This window comes from Falco rusticolus, chromosome 16 (assembly GCF_015220075.1).
Source record: "Falco rusticolus isolate bFalRus1 chromosome 16, bFalRus1.pri, whole genome shotgun sequence".
In the NCBI taxonomy this organism is placed as follows: Eukaryota; Metazoa; Chordata; class Aves; order Falconiformes; family Falconidae; genus Falco; species Falco rusticolus.
The window spans coordinates 4563841-4579929 of record NC_051202.1 but is presented as its reverse complement, the minus strand read 5'-3'; the positions used below and the strand labels follow the sequence as shown (position 1 = coordinate 4579929).

The window sequence follows — 16089 nt, the reverse complement described above, 5'->3', positions numbered from 1 at the left end:
TTTTACACAAAGCTCTCCTGGAAAAGCACACTTTCTCTCCTGGAAAATGTGTACATAAACATTTAAGTCTCTAAAAAATCATTATTTGCTACAACCAAAAAATCCCAACAACAAATAAAAGCAGAAATGAACAAAAGACAGAGGAGACAAATCACAAATTGCTACATTTTCATGAATGCAAGCAAGAGAAAATCAGAACCAGGTGATAAGATGCATGTATGTCCTGAGAAAGAGGGAGATGCAAGGCAAAGTTCTCTTCCATATAAATCACCACCAACACCCAGGATGAATTTACCTTTATTTTGCCGCTCTCTCTCTCCTCTTTGTAAGGAAGCTGCAGAGCACACAAATTCTGCGCTCTTCCTTCACCAGATCTAACTTCCTGACCGCTGATCTCTCTTCTGATGGCCGTATACAGAATTGCAGATAATTAAAAAGATTTCTGGACCAAAGAAAGTCTTGGGATTTTCATAATTTATTATATTTTTACAGCATTACACGTATGTAGAGGAAGAGAGAGCGTGTGTGCAAATGCTGGTTATGCAAATAAGTTTCTCATGCTTTGTGGCAGTCCTTTTTGGCAAACAAACGCACATTTTTCACCAAAGGATTTGTATCAGAAATCAAGTTTGCACCTTCAGTCTTCACCGTTGCCTAACAGTGTAGAGCAGTTAAAAAACCCAAACTTGTACCTAACTGGGGACACAGAAGAGCCTTTCACCGAGGCTGCTCTTTACGTTAACCCAAAGGATGTACAAAGGCAGCAAACACTGTGCAGGCTCTTGAGGACGGCATCCACTCGGTGTCACCTCCGTTGGATGCCACCTTTACTCCGCCAAGATCACCTCTCCAGAAAACCCATGAAATGTCTCCTCGGCCACTGCTGCAGCCCCTCCTGTACCGCTTTCTCAGCACACTCTCTCTTTCGGCTTCCAGCCAGCCTCTCGTCCCACCTATAAATCCTCCCTTCAAAGCGAGCTTTCTTCTGTAAAGCTTTCCAGCAAGAACTTTAAAGATTTTTATGCACGTTCACATCCTCATAAGGTTGGTCTGCCACACAGTCCCAGAGATAAATCTTTCTAAATACTGCGGAGGATCTTTCACACGGTGAGCTTAATTCTGCTAAAAAAATTGCATTCCAGAAAGAAGCAATTTTTAAGATTTGTAAGAGTGGCTTTTCTATGTGTGTAACAGGGTGTAGCCTGCTGCCATTAATATGATTAAATACAACCATCATTTATTTCTGCATTGCACATTCCCCCTCCACTTTATCATCATTCTCTGCTATCAAATGTCACATTTAAAACGCTACAAAGTTTTGAAACTAACTCACAGTCAAAAAAAACCCCAAAATAACAAAGCATGCCGTAAAGGAAAGCTAATACAGGGCTGGAGATATTTTCCACGTTTGTCCGGTAACAAGGAGCTCCAGTTGTATTAAACATGGGTTTCCTACTCAGGGAGAAAAGTTTCCACCCTTTAATCTTCCCTTTGCTTATTTAGGGTCTACGTGCCTACCCTACCAACCCCCAATGGAATTTCAGGTCCCGCCGTCCTGAAATCAAAGCCGAAGCACAACACTACTGGCTCCACTTGGCTCTGAGCCCTGCCGAACGGAGAAGCCAGCAGCCTGGCAGCGGGATGGCCAACACACAAGTACAGCAGCTCCCTCAAACACACTCAAGGTCAGGTACCGTGCAACACAACGTGAGGTAGAAAAGGGTACAGGTCAAGTTAAGACAAAGGTTGAATTGCATCACCTTTCCTTACACATATTGCAATTTACACCAGTTTGGAATTCAGCCAAGCGAAGTCTGTACACGACACTCCAGAAACAGCAAGTGACTCATCTGTAGGTGTGAGGTCCGTGTGTGTCGGATGACTAAGTTATAGCCAACTTTTCATTTGGAAGAGCATAGCTACCTGAGGATTAACCTACTGATTTATATTCATCAACTTTACCTCCATGTAGTTAGTTCCCACCTCAATGCTTCTGAACAGCTCATTTAGACAAACTCACTTTGTGAGAAGTGACATTTTAATTCTGTTGTATCGCCCACCATATATGCAACTGCCTTATTTCAGAGTGAAGCTGTAAAAGCTGATGGAACGACCGCTCCTCTTCCTGCACCCAGCCTCGTGCCTCCTGAGAGAGAGGGGACAGAGACGTTTGCACAGGAAAATCCATTGGTTTCATCCTGCAATTGAACAGTCCTCGCAGCAAACCACCCTGGAAGATGAATATTCACCTATGTTCCCGGTTCCCCATGTGGCATAACATGCATTAATGCCCTTCCAAAAATCAGGGCTGTCATGATGTTTCAAAGCCTTTCCTCTTTGCAGCATCCCTTAAAAGCAAAACATGCTAGAAAAATAAAGGTGTGCCTGAGCCTGATTTGAAATCCAGGGAGCACAAAGCAAAGGCCTCTCTAGACCTTAGTGGACCCTGACCACGACTCACAGGCAGAATTTGGTTGACTCCAAATTGGGAGATGGCTTTTCATCGTCTTAAAGGACAAAACACAGACAGCAGGGTCTCGAGGATACCCCTGTAACTGTTTCAATGTGTATCATCCCAGACAGCTGAAACAATCTGTAAATAGCATTTATGGTAAGGGATCAAAACTTTAAACAGCATACTTTGTATTTTATATATATATATATGTATAGCTTGATATATAAAATGCTCATTTTTCACATTCAAAGTGCCTGTCAAACTTCCTGAATCTGATAAACAATTATGATGCATTAGGTTCTGTTAGGTTCATTTATTATCGGAATATGTATGCTTTGCTAGCACAAGTAGATATGACTGACTCCATAAATTACGCTTATGGTATCCCAAACTCTTTTGTGGTGGCACTTTATGATACAGAAAGAAAGCCTTTAAGACGGTCCCACGAACGCATCGCACTTTAACAGCTGTATGGCTAACGCAGAGTGCTGCAAATGTTACGTCAAGGTGTCGTCCAAATTTGTTTTTACACAGCTAGAGACAAGTTTGTGAGTCTCTGCTCTGCCCTTCTGCACACACCCACAAAGAACTGATGAGTATGTTAAATCCTGGAGCAGGCAGGGAATTTCCTCTACCAGCACACGCACACTGTGTTGCCTCGTGCAGCTGACTAGTAAGGGCTGTAGCTCCTAACACAATGATCTGCCAGACGATGGGTAACTATAACAAACCAAATAGCAGCGAAGACTTCCAGGAGCAGGAGGCCAACCGAAGAAGCAATCAGGTTCTTGCATTATCAACAGTAATAGTTTCACCTTGCTATGTTGAAAGACTATAATACATCCTATATATACAAAATTAAGTCACATATCTTGCTCATACGCAATTTTGCCAAAAAGAGCAGAGCTGGCTAGCCAAGACTTCATGGATCATATATACAGGCAGGACTAACTTTAAAAGGCTTCTAGTGCACGCGGTCTTCCCACTGTCTGAGAAAAAGCAGCTCATCTCTAGTAATGAGCTCAGATCAATGTCTCAGATCAAGACAGCGATTACAAGAGTCTCCTGCAGAGGATAATTTTGTGGTTATTCCTCTTGCGGAGATAAACAGCAACCAAGAAAACAGGAGGGCAACGTATGATACGGCACATTCAGAAGTCGTATCCGAAAGCTCCGTAGTTTCACAGGGTACAATTCTGTGCATGTGCATTTATCTTCCAGAACGGGGGTTACCAAGAACAAAACAAACACTCTCTCCTCTCCAGCGTAGCTCTGGAAGCTCCCTTCTGCTCTCCCTCCAACAATAATCCTCGCATCAAACCCTGGCAGATCTGCGCTTGGAGCAAAGCAGCAGGCGTTTTAAAGACTCATTTGTTTGTCTGAAGCTCTGTAATTTCAAGCCTACTGTGAACCTGTCTGGAAGGCACATGGGACCTGCCACGTTCCCTGCACGGAGATCCAAAAAAGCAGGGGCTGGTGACTGGGGAGAGGACTTTAAGTGGAGCAGAGGCAGCTTTTAAGTGTCCCTGTTTCACAAGCAGGTTTCACTTGCCAGTATGACCACAGGCAGAAAAATTATTAAAATACAACTTTTGAGATTCATGCAGTCAATTGTTTCACTTTACACCAGAGTCACATTCTTGCGGGCTCCTCGTACAGAGGACAAAACCTTCGAAAAAATAATTTCAAAGAAGAGCACGACAAATCTGCTGCCAAGACCAAGACTGTTGGCTACTGAATTAAAATGCCAGATCCTTGCCAGGTAAGGCTTTGCTTCGCAAGGTCAGTGGGGCTGTCTCTGCTCCTCCTACCCGTGCCTCTGACACCCAGATGTCAAAGTAAGCTCGTTTAGATAGTTTTGGCTTTAATTTCCTTCTTCCCCTTGTTTGCTGAGTGATTTTAACTCCATCATCCAGCTCTCCTGACGAAAGGATAATTTGTGAAAAGCTTGGGAAGCGTAGGTTTGACTCATCTATGAAACATTTATTTTAACTTCTGCTTCATAAAGCCATGAACACATCGATCTCGCTTGCACACACGAATCTCGGCAAGTGAGTGATGCAGAGCTGTTGGCGGAGAGCCGGCATGCAGAACAGCCCATACTTAAAGGTTACAAGAGCTTTGGCACAGCCTATGTGTTTGATAACTAATACCATGAACTTGCCTTGCTTCCAGTGACATAACACATTTTGCAGTGTGTTGTTACCTAAAGCCTAAAATCTTACCTGCTGCTAAAAACAATTTTAGAATTAAACAAAAAAAATCCAACAAACCAAAAAAACACCAAACCAAAGTAAAATAAAATAAAATAAAATAAAATAAAATAAAATAAAATAAATAAATTCCCCTCCCCAATGGAATTAGAGTTAAGGTTGGAATTTAAGTGGAAGGCATTAAGTAAATAGATGATAATTAATTAGAGAAGGAAAACTGTAGGCTAGGAAAATATGCTTGATACCTTCTTCCTTCAAATCTTCTCCCTGTATCCAAATCGAAGGAGCAGAATCATTCCTCCCAGACTCCCAACCTGCCTGTATTACTCGTGCTTTGAGGAAGCCAAGTCCACCGAGACACCATCTCACGTCCAAGGACCTGGGACATGGCCAGGGAAGACCACTCTAGAGAGCAGCAAAAGCCTGTTGCGTAACTCTTACGACCGCTTGTAGCTGATTTCAGTATTCCACACAGCATCTCCCAAGCTCTTACCTAAATTCCTCTGAAACCCACGCACCGATTGACAGCTAGCAAAAAGCCAAAAGATCTGCAGCTTATGCATTACCGTATTTGCAGGCTGGCTCCTGCAAAAGGTTTTAGTGACACTATTAGTACGTAACTGACACAATATTAAGCCACAGGGAGCAATTACCAGCTATTCCAGCAAAATGTAAGCGCAGTCACACATATTCATCACCAAGCCTGAGCTGGCCAATACATTCCTGGCACCTCATACCAAGATCCTGTCAGAAACAAGCCTGACCTTGACCCTGAACAGCGGGTGCATCTACTGAGGTGTTCTGGAACATACGGTCCCGCCTCTGATTGGGTCTGATCCGCATGCACGAAGTGCAATACATGCGTTATCGCCATCAAACCCGCTGCGAAGCAACAGACAAACGGCACCTGCCTGCGCATAATGTAATGCAAATGTACGGTCCCATGTGAAAAATGCCTTTCACGGCCAAAGTCATTAAGCACATAAAATGAATACAGCTGCTCTCTACAGATTAAGAGAAACTGCAATGTTTCGTAATATTAAAATTATCAGAAGTATAACCAAGGTAAGCCTCGTTAGCAGGCCCACTCCTTCCACTTTATGCCACAACTGTCCATCCGTGAGCCCCCACAAATGACTGGCAGCATCTGGCACAGCGGTCCAGGCAGGATGGAGAGGTCATGGGAGACTTGAGCTCCCCAGCACGGGAGGATGCGATGGAGCAGATGGCAATGAATCAGCCTCACGGGCAAGCGTAAACTGCAACAGGTTTTATCTGAAACATAGCGCACATCTGTAGAAATCTCGAGGAGAGAAGAGATGGCAGGAATGCCGAAGAAGTCTTTCGCCAGGAGTTTGAAGTCAGTGGAAAGGCTGATGCTTTTCCTGGCAGGGGATGTGTCATTGTTCCAAGGAAACCTGGTAATCTTTTTACGCTTTTCCAAGTTGGAATTTAAGGTTAACTCCCTGGCAAAAGCAGCCAGACACATGCAACTGAAATTCCTGCCGCTCAAACGCAGCCATAGCAAAAGTTCATTAAGTTTCCAAACCACTATTACATCTGATAATTTTTTCTGACAGTATTAAAAATGGACTTTTTTTTTCCCTTTCTAAACCACCACACTTCCAATGTCTACTCGGTGTCTTTTCTCTTGTTAATTTATGATGTTTGCGCAATTTAGTAAATCAGATGAGGGAAAAACCACAGGACAAATGCCACCTTTATGCATCACTTTGGAATGTATGTATTGGGTGAAAAGTATGTCTGATGGCTAAAAGCAAGAAATATGAGGCTAACCTTCCTGTGAAATATTGCTATGTTTTACTTTTAAAAAAATTTTCTAGGTCCCAAATATACTTGGGACAAATCCTGAAGAAATTAAAAGTCTTAACGCTGATCAGACTCAGAGGCAGACTCACGGAAAGGAAAAGCTTTCCTTACCTCTCTCAGCTCCAGTCCCTAACACTTTCGCTATCTCCTAAATTACCCTGGTGATTCAAATAGCACTTCATCTTCATTTAGCTGAGTCCATTACTTACATTAGTTTGTCTTGTAATGGGGCACCTTCAAGACCTGTTTTTTGATATATTTGAAGACACAGCTTTATTACATTTGAAGTTTTAGATCGGCAAATCTTGAAACAGGGAAACATTTTCTAACTAATTACGCTGACAGCATAAATGTGTTTGTCTAGCCTATTTTTCCTCTCTCTAGATTTACCTTGCTAAATGTAAATGTAGTAATTATACTCCCACATGGTTCCCCATCTTCTGCTTTCTCCTTTTCACACCGAACTGTGGCTTCAGAACAGGAAAAGAACATTTCCGAGAGTGGCTTCTTTACCCAAGCACAAATATCCTGAAGTAATGATGAAGGTAAAGACAAGACAGACATGTTTCAAGAATGTTTTTCTATACGAAACTCCACTTCTTCACTAATTGAAATCATCCGTTTGAAAAGCGGTACCCAAGAGCAGCAAAAAAAAAAAAAAAAAAAAAAAAAAAATGGAGCTCAACAAGACAAAAAATAAAACACATCTCCTGTAACGCCACAGAGATTACTACCCCCAGTTAACCGCAGCGTGACAAAATCACTCGCTGCACGGCCGGACTGCACGGTGTATTATACATCATCCCCAGACAATCGATGAACACCGCAGGCCTGCCGCACTCCCCTGGCATCAGCGCCAGGGCAAAAGACGGGCAAGCAACGCTCTCCCGGGGCGGTCGCGTTTTCATGTCACGTCTGTGAAGTGCGTATGATAGAATGGCGTAGAAGCGTCGCATAGATTAATTTTGGCCACATGCGTTTGCAGATATGGGCGTTGAGGTTCAGTGCATAATTCAACTCTCTATTTGGATGCTGGAATTAAAACAAACGCACCTCTGTGGTAAAAATGCAAAATATTCCCATAAAAATATCCTGTTTTCCCCCCATGGACTGAGCAGAGCACAACAGAAAGCATCACTGGAACATGTAAGGAGGATACTAGCGACAGAAGTGAAATTAAATGCTGGCTTAAAGTTTCTTCCTAGCCAACGCAAGTTCACATTAAATTGCAGGAGTACTCAGAAGGCTGAATTTGATGCATTGAGTAAATTTACAAGGCTGTGGGATATGTATTTTGCCTGTAGTTACTTTCAGAATTATTTTAAGCTTGCAAATCACATGAGACAATATTTTCCTATGGAAGCTTGATTATTCAGCAGTCAGCATCCTTTCAACTGAGCTTCACCTTCAAGACTAATAAATCCTACCATCGTTTATAAATATGCACAGCTAGAGAAGAGGGCAGACAGTAACTTCACAGCAGGATCCTTGAGTTGCTTTTATCATACTGGATGCAATAATAGAATAATAGTTCCATATGTGCCTTACATGTTCAAGACCAGGTCTCCTTTGGGTGATTTTGTTCCTTTGTTTTTAATCTAAGCTTCCAATGAGGTCATGCATACGTGCTGCGCATCTTCGCACTTCTAAGAGAGGCCAGAACAGCTGTAATGCTCCTTGAGTTCCTCTGCAAATCAAAACAGTTGCAGAAGATGACTTTAAAGACAGAGGAGAGTGGGCTGGGCACCCATCCTGACTAGAACATGTGAAATACAGAGCTCCTGTGGTGTGACAAGCTGCTACAACTTCCTAAATACACACGCACCTGAACTCTTGCACAGAGAGCTGGCAAATGGCATCATTTTAAGATGGCAGTAAAGAAGGGCAGGCCATAAGATTTAATTACTCCTGGATTTGGTATCTTATTTAGAGCGTAATTCCAGACTGTCATGCTGGACAGAGGTTACTAAGGCTGTTCCCACTGCTGCTCGCAGGTTTTTGCTAGTGGCGTGCCTTCAGAGCAGGCAACTGCCCTTGCTCGAAGCAGAGGAATACCCCAAGAGCCAGCGGAGAGAAAAAATACACGGCACCCACATGCAAGCAGTAGCCAGCTTCAGCCTGAAATTCAACAGCTTTTAGCATTGACTAACGTTATCAGCATCGGTCTGATGGGTGTTGATTTCCATTACATCAGGCTAGCTGAGAATGATGATGTTGTTTTCCTGGTGATGAAGACCATCTTGGCTTACAAGATGTTGCTTACTAGGTGCTTGTGTATATGCAGATCCAGAAGCATCCCCCTGTCAGGAGGAATTTGCGTAGTTGCAACAATACATGGTACTGGGGACGGGGTGCTCGTGTAACTACACGCCAGGAAAGACTCCGCTGCAAATACAGCAGCTTCTGACCTGGTGGTTTTAAGTTTACCACAGTGACTGGTGCAGGACGGCTCCGCTCTGGTCCATTAGGAAAATGGTTAAAGATAAGGCATGTTAAGGAGTATCAATCAACTAAGCCAGCAATAGAAAATAGACGTGAAACCAGGCAAAACGCTTGCCCAGTGCCACAATCCTGCTGCACACAGCAAGAGGAGAGGGAAGGCGGTTCCTCGTGACTTCCACCCCTTCCAATCCCACATGCTGTTTTGGAGAGGTGGATCCTCCCCGCGCCACGCTATCCATGCTAGGCTGCTATTGTAACGCCGCTCTCCGACACAAAGCACAGCGGGATCTAGTTTGTGCCTCTCTGAAGATGAAATCTGGGGCAACCTCGACAGAATTTGACTCTTCCTGCAGTCAGAAATGTGCAACTTGGAAAGACCTCACTTTCGATCCCTAATTCCAGGTTGAGCTGCCAACACAGGAAGCTTATGTACACGCTGCTGGAGTTTGTTTGTTTTAATTCTTAAGCCAAGTATATTTGATGTCTAAGCTTGTTAAGACATAAAATCTCAGAGTTGTATCAGAGATACTTTTCCCAGGTTTTCCCGTATTAAGTTGCGAATGTTTTCTCATGTGGTCTCACCCTTTTATTTCCTATAAATGTGTAAGAAGGTCAAACTTCATAAGCAATGAAATATTCATAAAAACTTCTTAGACGCAGCCATTAGGGACTCCATTAGGCAAAACCAACTTCTCAGAGTCTGAAAGCAGAATGTTTTCATGAAGTTAAAATATCTGATGTTATTAAAAACAAACTAACGAACACCCCCCACGCACGGCTGCATGCAGAGCAGTGCCTCGGGCACCTGATGATGTGCAAAGGGGACGTAACATCCTGGAATGCTCTCTAAGCTGAATTTGCCACCTCTGGGTTTTCTGGTTGGAATTTAGTGCGTTTCTTTTTTGTCTTTAAAGCTCTATATGAACTGACCATTAAGAAACTTCCTCACTCCATGCATTCCGGGCTACAGAAATAATGGCCGTAAAATAAATTAGACCCAAAACACGGTTAGTGAGAGAGCTTTAAAGCCACTAGGCTGAAAACTGTTTTTCACCTTAGTTGGGTGAAACCTGGATTTCCTGGCTCCATCGCACAAAGGAGAATCTATCTCACTCGTAATGAAATGTGGGAAGACGTGGGAGAAATACAGAACTACCACCAGATTTGCTTCACAGATTTCTTTCCTGCATGTATTTTTGCTTCCACGATGACCTCATTTTCTTCTCCTCTTCTCATGGAGGAAACTACTTCCAGTCTCTGGGGTTTCAGAAAGCAACAATGAAACATGACGCTAAGCAGTGGCTCTCAAACAACTGTTTACTGTGGACATGGGTGGCTTTCCTTCTGCCAGACATACAACGGGGTAATGACTTACACATGGTGACAACATGGAAAGTCCCTGCGTTCAGTAACTGTGACCACAGCTGGGGGATCACTGCCAGAGCGTATCTCAAAGTATGGATGGCGCAGGCAATCGTGTTCCTTCTGCAGACTCATTCTCAAGGGAGCCTATCAGGCCATCCCCACCACCACGCCAGGCTCCACGGCTACAGCAGCCCTGACGCACAGGAGCAAACGTCCGTGTACTCTGCTGCATAGACATGTGCTTTGGGCATTGAGAACTAGAAGATAAATGAACAGAATCTGTTACTCACTCCATCTATTACTTCAGACCACCAAAAGACATACCGTGGGATAAAACACAAAGGAAAAAGACAGTTTTCCTTGCACACCTACGATGGAAATCAAAACCACAGCTATTCCCAAGAAAGCTTGTTGGGTAAGCCCAGCCTCAGAGACATGAACGCATCTGGTTTGAGTAAATACAGAGCCTCCATTATGGCTTGTTGTTGATTAAATGATTGTTTTGTTGTTCGGAGAAAACAGAGCATTGCACTTTGACAGGCACAGGAGGATGTGTGATGCCTTGCTCCACAGCCTCGCTGTTGTCACAGAGCACGACGAAGCACTGAGGCTCCATCCAAGCATACCTGGCCAACCCTGCTGGAAGAAAGCAACATAGCCTGTAGTCCCCGCGTGGCTTGCTGTACGGACGTCAGGGCTCACCAGGAAAGGAAAGAAAGCAGTAAGTGTAGCGCAGCCAAAAGGAAATTAAAGTAATCTTAAGGTACACAAGTTATCTCTTTCAAATTCGTTTTCCATAAAACAGTATCACATAAACGAAACATTTCCTTAATAAAAGCGATTGCAGGGATGTGTTAAATGACTAAGGGTATAGGCTCCCATTAATATTATATTACACTGCTGACAAAATATAATTACAAATATTGCAGCAATTCCTGGCCTAGACACCTCCAGGTACAATAAACCGGGCCCCAAGCAGAGACCCCTCTGGTTTCAATGTGAAAGAGTTTGAACACAAAAATTATTTGGTTTCAATGTCAAAGAGTTTGAACACATATTTGAGTGTCTTTACAGAAAGTGCCTTTTAGAGTGCATCGTGCAAACAGCATTTCTGGACCAGGCAGAGGATTCTGAACTTCTCGTTCTGTTTCAAACTTGAGATTTGACTCTTACTAATCTGCACAGTACTTGTTAGCACTTTGTTCCCTACATCTCCAGAGCATATTGGGATGTTCCCTATGAACTCCCAGCTTTTCAAATGTGAAAGATGAAAAAGAGAAAGAAAGAGAGAAAGAGAAACCCCAGCTACTCACAGAAGCACGTTGTAAGGAATCAGCATAAGAAAAAAAGCCACGAGTCAGATTCCAAATAATTAATTTAAATCTCACATCTGCTGAATTTTGTGTGCGAGTAGCACTGCTATGCAGACTGTGTAGTATTTTGCGAGCAGCTAGTCCAAACAGTCCTCGTTACTCTACTCTGACTGCTCAGCCAAACACATAAATAAAACACAAGCTCTCAGTTTCTTTAACTTATGGCAAATATTAAGCTCAGATTTTTGAGTAACAGGTACTGTATCACCAGCAACGCTACACCAAAAACTCTCACTCAGCCTGACGCCACTAACAGCAGGGGAAAAAAAGTATGTGAAGAGATTCCCTTTATCCACATATGCAAATCTGGGTGCAAGGGATAAAAGGCTTAGTGGGCCATATGAAAAGCAACGAGCAAAGATAGGCAGGAAATAGGAAGTGGTTTAAGTCCAACTCTCCTACACAAAAGACAAGGAGAGCTGAGCCAGCACAAAGGGAGAAGTTACGACACATCCTACAAGCTTACAGTGACTTACGATTTCCAAATGAAGGAGCAGTGGTAATACTCATAATTAATTTGCAGGGGTCTTGTAGATGCTTTGTCCCGATTTGCACTGCTTATTGAGAGTTTGGAATGTCACCGAGCTGCCTGTGGCAGGAGCTTCAGAGGTAGGCACGTGGATAAAGTCATTCCTAAAAAGCCCAGATGCTGATTTTGTCCAGTTAATAATTTACTAGCAATGAATGAAAAAATGCATGTAATCTTGAAAAACTTAACTGTTTACTGTGTATTTTTCTATGGTTCCTGTCAGCATCACCTCTGAGTAATTATGTCACCTGATGAAAGATTTACCCAAATCTACGTTTTGCATACGTACATATCTGCACCAGAGAAAATCTCAACAAGGTTTACAAAATTATCCAGATAAAAGTTCAGAGCCAATATGCATTCACTATATCAATAGCTATTACTTTACATTCCAAGATTTATTTTTAAAGAAAAATGAATGAAACATCAAAACAAAGGAAATAAATTATAAATCTTCTCATTTGTAAAAAAAACTTTTCCCCTAAACCTACCCTCATACCAAAGGAAGTGTTCTAGACATTATTAGCAACAGTTTAGAACACATCTAGCACCATAAAATGTAATACACTTCTTTTTTAACCGGCCCCTCATTTCCCTAATTACTAGGAGATGCCCTTGAAGTTTAAAAATGTTTATCTGAACAGCCATTCACTTCTGCTGAGGTAGGAAACCACTACTGGGATGTTCCCCAGCCCCGCTCCCAGTTAATTCCTTGTACCTCATTAATATGGCTTTCAGACTGATTTCCTCAGTGCAAAAAATCTTCCAAAAGGCCACAGGTTAATCTCTGGAAGGAGAGCCACAGTTTGCATTATCCCAAGCTTTAAAACCCGTAATGTAAGACAGTTTACGCAAAATGCAATAAACTCCCCTTTTAAACTACATCTGATCATTCTGCAAAGAAAATACTGCCTGTTAAATTGTAATCTGAATCATTCTTTATTGCCACATTAGCATTTGGTGCCATCCTTAAGGCGTTCCTCCAGCTGTTTTTATATTAGCATTATTACTATATTGTGCCAGTAAACAAAAAGGATCTTATATCAAGTATAGAGGATCTCTGAAAGGCTGTGCACTACTTACCCCTGCTACAATGATCTATTCTTTCCATGGATGGGATCCCTAGCCAAGGCCTAACAGTTCCAGGTCTCTCCGCAGCTTCCCAGCAGCTAATTGAAAAAACCTTCCAGGCATCAGCTCCGAAATGCAAGAACTCCAGGCTAGCAAAATCAAATTAAGCTCCCCACATTTGGTTCACTCGCTCTCCTCTCTTCCTGGTGCTGCTGCTGCTGCTTCTTCAGATGAACGTGCCTATGAATAGCGTTTAAGATCTGCCTCCATAGCCCTGTTAGCCGTTTCCACACTGCCCATTTCATGCTCAATTTGCACTGTAGAGAAATCAGTGGTGTTCCTTTCTCTCTCGCTCGCTCTCTCATTGGAAAGGTCCCACAAGACAAGCCGTAGAGTTTAACAAGAGCCAAGAGAAACAGAGAGGGAGGGAATGCATGCAGGGATTGTGTTCAGGCGCGGCATAGAAGTCTGCTGCTACAGCTCAAAAGAAAAAAAAAAAAAAAAAAAAAAAAATGACAGCAAACTGCCATCACATGCCTGAAACCCAGCACAGTTTAAGGCAAGCTGATTCCTCATTGTTCGTTCTTTTCCACTGGTATCAAACTGCTCAGAGGTAAAGCTCCATGAAATTCCTCTCTGGTCCCTGGTGCTGTGCAAACTGCAAATCAATGCAGGATGTGTGCCCTAATGCCTAGGTACAACAGTTCTCTGTTCACTCTACATATTCCCTAAAGAAAACAAGTATTTAAATGATGAAAAGTTTGCTGTCAAAATCTTCCCTGTTCAGTTAACAGCCTAAATATGTTGGTTTGTCCAAGGGGTCCGGACTATGGCTGAAGAACGAATGATACTCGGGCACTGCAAAATCAAATTTTGCAGATCATTATTCACTGGCAGGATTTTATCATTCGGCACCTGAGCACTGATAATCACTAACAAGATCATCACTCCTTCCCCTCAGCCCCAAAATTTGGGTACAATTTTGAGCGTGCATGGCAATTTAACCATTCAAAGAACTATTAGTTCTAACAAACACCATACCATGTGATACTGCTACTGCAATTTCACAGCACTTCTGCTAGTCCAGAATATTGGAGTCCAGTCATTTCTATCCAGAAAGAAGCATTTTGCTCATTACCGACCGTGTAAGTGGTTTTAATTACAGCCAGCCTACCCTTTCTTTCACCATTGAAAGGAGAGAATACAATTAGCTCCCTCTTCTCACATCTATGTTTCTGAACTCAAAGGTTAAAATGGAAATTTTAATATCTGACAGTTTCTTAGCACAACCTCATGCTTTTATTATAATGTTTGGTTAAAGAGCTTCCTGCCCAAATTCTTGTTTAATTTTGCAGTCCAATTCGGGACAGTTGCAGAACGTGTAAGACAGAATTAAGTCGGCTCTCAGAAACTGCAGGTTACTGCCAGTGCCTTCATCTTTCAAGAGCCAGTAAGAGCTTTTACCCTATGTCAGAAGTCTGTCTTGTATTTAATTTCTTTATTATTTTACTCTAGACGGCGCTCTGTTTGAAGCAGCTGCTTTGCCTGGGATGCCACCATCAGTCTCAGAGAAGGGCTGACCAGCACAAAAAAAATGACAACAAATTACCACGTAAGCATCTAACATTGCTAGCAGAGTGGCTTGTTCCGTGAACATCTCGCACGTCAGGAATTTCCCAAAAGTTCACATTTTAAGTCTGACTCTGCAGAGTACAGATTTTAAACACAGTCTCTTCTTGTAGACTTCTCATACCTATTTTTCTCTAACAAGTGGAGTCTAAGATGCAGTGAGGTGACCGAGAACTATGCTCATTCCAGTCCCGATACCTGTTCTCCTGCCCATGTGCAATTCTCCTGATTTTCCCTATTTGTTGCCTGCACTGACAACAAACATTAGTATATGTTACACACCCACTTGTCCATATCCTATGTGCTAGTGTAACACACCCTTGTGTATAAGTTACATATAAACTCATACATATATGTATACATATATACATATATATACTCATATATATATATACACACACTGAAAAGTATCTTCATGTGACAATTCATCAGGTTTCATTTCTCACATGTGCACAATATAGCACAGCACAGTATAGGAACATGCACTTTTAAAGCCCTCTTCATCAGCTGATAGCGATTTCCCCCTCTTAAAAGTTTCTCTTTGTTCTTTCAGCAGTGAAAATACCCTAGAGAATTCATAATACTCAATGCAAGCTGTTTAAAAAATTGAAAATTAGCATTATTAAAAAAGAAACTCAGTTTCTTTCCCACCCAACACACTACTCCCAAACCTTGGAAAATTCCCTTCCATTAAAGAGTCTTCTTGACTGTTACACCAAAAACTTAGCAGAAGGTGACACTGTGTGCTGCATTTTCAGGTGTGACAAGCTGGGGAAATTTAGAAGATTGCTTCTCATACATCTAAGTGACACTATGTGGTGCTGTAATGGCACAAAGAAAAAAAACATTATGGAATGAGGGAAGTCAGTGCCTTCAAATTATATAGCCTAAGCCACCCCAAGAGCAGCCTTATTTTCTGAAAAACAGGGTCGTAATCAGTAAGCAGCAGCCTTCCAAGTCCTGCTCTCTCTTTACCACCCCTCAAGCCCACCTGAAAGCCGTTCCCAATTTCCTCTTGCACCTGGTCTTCTCTGATAAAATTAGAAAGCAATTCGTGACACAGAATTGGTGACACTAATGATGTGTAGGCTGGCCTGTCATGGGCACAAAGAGATTATAGAAAGTGACATCTCCTCTGAGGGGGGAAGCATATTTGCTAAGGCAAAAAGCATCCTGAAATGA

The 16089-nt window shown here is 42.5% G+C and overlaps 1 protein-coding gene across 5 annotated transcripts in view; it reads right to left on the bottom strand.

Annotated features, from left to right (window-relative positions):
• The window catches only part of ARHGAP32 (Rho GTPase activating protein 32), a 257950-nt gene that overhangs the window by 100635 nt on the left and 141226 nt on the right, over window positions 1-16089 (bottom strand). The gene's annotated exons all lie outside the window — the stretch shown is intronic.